Genomic DNA, 4,885 nt, shown 5'->3' with positions numbered 1-4,885 from the left:
CTCACTCCCTCTCTCCCCCACCTCTCTTAAATTTGATTCCATGATATTGTGTTTAAGAAAGTACCTAAATTAAAAAAACTCAATTGGTTGTAAAATATTAAACCTATATTTTGGGTCAATCATGTAAAAGAAAATACAATAATGAAAAACTTAAAACAATCATGCATTTTCTTTCCTCTATTATTGTTAGTCAATATATTTTTTCCTCATCACTTGGATCCTTAGTTAAGGTGGATCTATGCTGGTTCTTAGTAATATTATTCATATTATATATATTTCACATCTTTATATCTAAAAGTATTCTCATTTTTTATTTTATTGAAACCTTGATTTAATTTCTATGTGAATCTTTTTAGTAGTCATGAGGATAGAGGGTTTAGATATATCTTAAAATAAATGACCCTTTTTCCTTTTATATTTAACTTTTTTAAAAAATTATAAAATTAAATTAAACTAAAATATTTTGATTGTGAAATAAGTTATGTTTTTTGGGCATGTGGTATTTGTTGTAGCTCGTTTTACATTACTCTATCAGTTATATATATATATATATATATATATATATATATATATATATATATATACTCAAAAAAAAAGGGAAAAAGTTTTGATTTTAAATTTTACTTAATTTTAAAAGGTGGATTAAGTTGCGCTAATCAAGTTCGAATGTAGATTTAAGTTGCACGATGGAGAATACATGCATGGCCAATTGGATGGAACAAACCCGATGACACTACATGCTCAATAGTTAACTCTTCGAGTGCCTCCGCAAAGATTTTTTAGATCTCCGCCGATTCTAAATCAATGGCCTATAATTGTTACAGGGGGACTCCATCAAATTTCCTCCGTACAAGAGTCTTCCCCCGTATTACATCGGCAAGCGAGCACGGATTTCATGTATCCATTCTGCCACTGCTCTGTCATCGCCTGTCACCATACCCCTCCTCCACCTCATCAACCATGTCATCCATCACCTCATCTATCTTATCACCATGTCATCAATTCAAACACCCCATATTCACATTTAGTTATGTTTCCCTCTCGTTATTCCATTTTCCCTATAAATTTTGTTTCTTTTATTCATTTCATTGGTCATTGTCCCTTGCTCCCGCTTTTATGGTTTCAATTGTACAAGTTGCAACTCTAGTTATCATCACCTTCCACTACTCAACTATTTGCACAATATTTCTTACATCCAAGATTATCATAATGTCAAAGAAAGGCATTTTAGCAGGTTCTTCTTTCCATATTCCATTGATGGACACCAAAAGGGATATATTTGACCCATTTTTTTTCATTAATTGCATAGAAATTTACCAACGCATCCTTCTCAACCAAGTTGAGTCTTCTGTATATGCTGCTAGTATTAGGTCAGGTGTTTTAGCTATAATGATTCCTCAACCCTATGTGTTCCTAGAATTCATACAATGGTTGTTTTCTACTCTTTATCCTCAAAAATGTTTTGTCATGAACCAATTAGGTGAAAATATCTTCCAATTATCTTCCCTTTTGATTCAACAAGAATTGTGTTTTCCTTCCTCGAGTTCTTATACTCCTTTCTTAGAAGAAACTTTGTTTTCTGCCTTCCAAGACTTATTTGGGTTGAATTATGCTCAATTGACTTTCTTTTTAATGCATGCTAGGAAGCATTTACCTTTGGAACCTACTCATTTTACTTTGGATACTTTTTCCGAGGAGGTTAGACTTATTCTTCAAATTTTGGCCAAGATTTTAGGAAGGGAAGATACAAATATTATTGACATAGCTATCCTGGGAATGTTCAGTTTGATGATGAATGTTGAAGCAATTTTTGACATACCTGCTTTATGGGAAAGGATGGTCAATTCTTACTGAACATATCTTTCCCTCACTGGATGTTTTATATTTCCTTCTTTAATTACTTACCTCTTCTTGTATACTCATGTTGAAATATTTATGCACTTGGGATTGAATATCATGGATCCTCACAAGAACAAACAGTCAGTGGTGTTTTGGACTGATGTGGTAAGAAGTAATGCAAATAATGAGGGCTTGATGTACTTTACCACTTCCTTTTTATCAGTTTCTTACTCAATTATAAACAAATCTCCTTCACCTTGCATATTACCAAAGGCCCAATCTTTTATTTAACTCAGTAAAGATGTCAAAGTAGGTGATTGGTTTTTATTTGAAGATTATGTAGAAATTAGATTATATGGAGCAAAAGTTGCCCCCTACAAGCTCCCCACATTTGTGCCTATGAGATTGTTTTCATTAGAATTTATCAGGCAAAGTTTGAATGTTGATCAAGTACATTCTGTCCCTACAAAGAATGGGCATCTATTTAAATTTCCAAGGACAATGTGACCTTTTATTGTGAATAACAGGAAAACTATAGGAGAAGTGCAGAAATCTCTTGAAGATATGAATTTCCAGCTGGGTGAGAAATGGGCATATGACCCTCACCATATTATTTCAAACAAGAGAGTCGAAAAATTAGCAAATGGAGGACAAACTAGTTTATCAGAAGGGGTGGATATTGAAACTCCTCATCAAAGTGAAAAGAATTTAAAGAGAGGTAGTGAAGATGTCATTGACTTGGAGGAAGAAACAAATAGAGGTACTAAAAGGTTTAAGCTATCTAGGGGGGCATTTCATCATGAACATCAAGTTTTCAATTACAGTTAGGGGAAGTTATTTGCACACCTTACTCTCCTATTCCAGAAGAGTCTGCTCAGATCTTAGTTCTAGTGATAAAGAAATTGTATTCTTAGATTGAGGAAAAGAAGAAAAAAGTCAAATAAAACATGGAGTCCCAATTAGAAGTCTAGTTCATTTCAAATTATCAACCTAGATTTATTTATTTCGTGGAATTGGAGAGAAATAAACTAAAACTGTCTTCCTCTCACCCCTTTTCTTTGACTGTGTCTTCTTCATCAAGTTTCAAGATTGTCAATTTGACAATAAACGATAAAGAGATACCATTGCATGATAAAATAAAATTACATAGGCAGATTGGGGAATCGATTTATAGTGATTTGAATAAAAATTCTTTGGCTGTTAGCAAAGCTGAAGCTTTGTTACAAAAAGTGTTAATCAATTGAAATTAGAGAAATCAAATTATAGAGATCTAACAACTCAAAATGAGGAATTAAAGAAATTGATTGTTAAATTTGGTGTTAATCCAGAGGATAGAAGTGCTATTTATAAATTGCTGCAGGGAGCTGAAACAAAAATTCAGGTGCTTAGGAAGAAGTTGAAGAAACAAGATGCCTTCTATAGAGCATCCTATGGCTTTAGAAGTATCACAAGTGGAGAAAGAAAAGGAAGAAGTAACTAATGAACTCCTACAAAGAAATGATGATATTTCCAAACTGAAGGAAATGAATTCTATTTTGCAGCAAAAGATTGACTCTCATGTTTGTACTATCTTAGTACAAGCAAATTTTGAAGACCCAACTAATAAATTAACTAGAGCCATGAATGAGCTCCAAATTTCTGAGAATGAGATGAAAAAGTTTAAGAGAGATTATGAGAGTGCTTTAAAAATCATAAAATCTACTAAAAGTGAGTTTGTAATGTCCAAGGAGAATGCCAAGAAGTAAAAAAATGGTTTTTAAGTTGCTTCTCAAGAAATTAAGGAGCTAAAGGAAAAAGTGAAGGGAAATATGTCCTTCTTCATGCAAGAGAAATTCTATGGAATGATATCATCCATACTATAAGGAATATTTGGGAATCATTGTCTATAGTTGAAGAGGAGAAGATCATTATGAGAGACCTGGAAAACTTAATCAGTGATAATAAGCAAAAATTACAGCAATGAGCTCAGTTAGCTAAGAAAATGATTGAATTCCTTAACTTAAGATCTTCACAACAGTTAAGGAAATTAGTATTTGAAGACATAACTGATTATGTCATAGAGATTAATAAAATGATTGTGAAAAACTTGTACAAGAAAGAAACATAGACAAAATTAACAGAGGTTAAAGAAGCTGTAATGAAGTTCAATATTGATTTTGACAACAGGAATAGAGAAGGTTTGCCTTCATGTTGGGACCAACAGGGAAATTTATTACCTTGGGAGATCTATGAGACTTTGCTAGTGGAGGCCAAGAGAAAAACCAGTTCAACTCATGAAAGAACAATAGTGTTGAAGGGTGAAATGATTGTGAATTATTTACACATGGATTTCCAGCTTTTATGGTTAATGAGAACCCTTTTTGTTGAAAAAACAACATACAACAGAACTACCAACTTCAGAATGACACATACTAGGTTTGTCAAGAGTCCAAGTTTATATACAACAATTTGGAAGAAATGTAGGGAATGGATGTCACTAACAACAACAATTGCAGAAGTAGGACCTTCATTTGCACCAAAGTACCATATTACTAAGTGAAGTGATGCCATCTGTCATGCAATAGTTTCTTTTAAATATTTAGGAAATGATGATGTATTTATCTTTTCTTCTTTTAATAAATTAATATTCGAAAGAAAAATTAATTCCAAAGTAGTTTAGGAGGTTAGCAATTTTGGTAGTTGACAGTTTCATAACTGTCCCTTTTGAAATTTTGTATAAAAATCAATTCAGAATGAGAAGTGAGGGTTTTGAGTTTTGGACCTCAGAAGCAGAAACTACTTGTATTCTCAATATTCATGTGGATTTGAATAAATATTTCAAAGTGATTCCAGACACCTGTTGAGTATAAAATGTGTTTCCTGTTATCTTTCATTTTATGTTTTTCTTCTATAGAAGAGAGTAATGAAGCTGTTGGCCTTTAATTTTATAGTTTTGCACAAATCATATTCATGTGAGTTAAATTTTAAAGTTCCTTAATCATGTACTCCTCTTTTCTATTTATCATCCCATGTTAATTACATTTTTCCTCTAAAGTTGAAGACAAAA

The sequence above is a fragment of the Pinus tabuliformis genome, chromosome Q (genome assembly GCF_031772625.1).
Source record: "Pinus tabuliformis cultivar Carrire ecotype Pingquan chromosome Q, CPIR1, whole genome shotgun sequence".
NCBI lineage: Eukaryota > Viridiplantae > Streptophyta > Pinopsida > Pinales > Pinaceae > Pinus > Pinus tabuliformis.
This window is presented reverse-complemented; position numbering follows the sequence as displayed.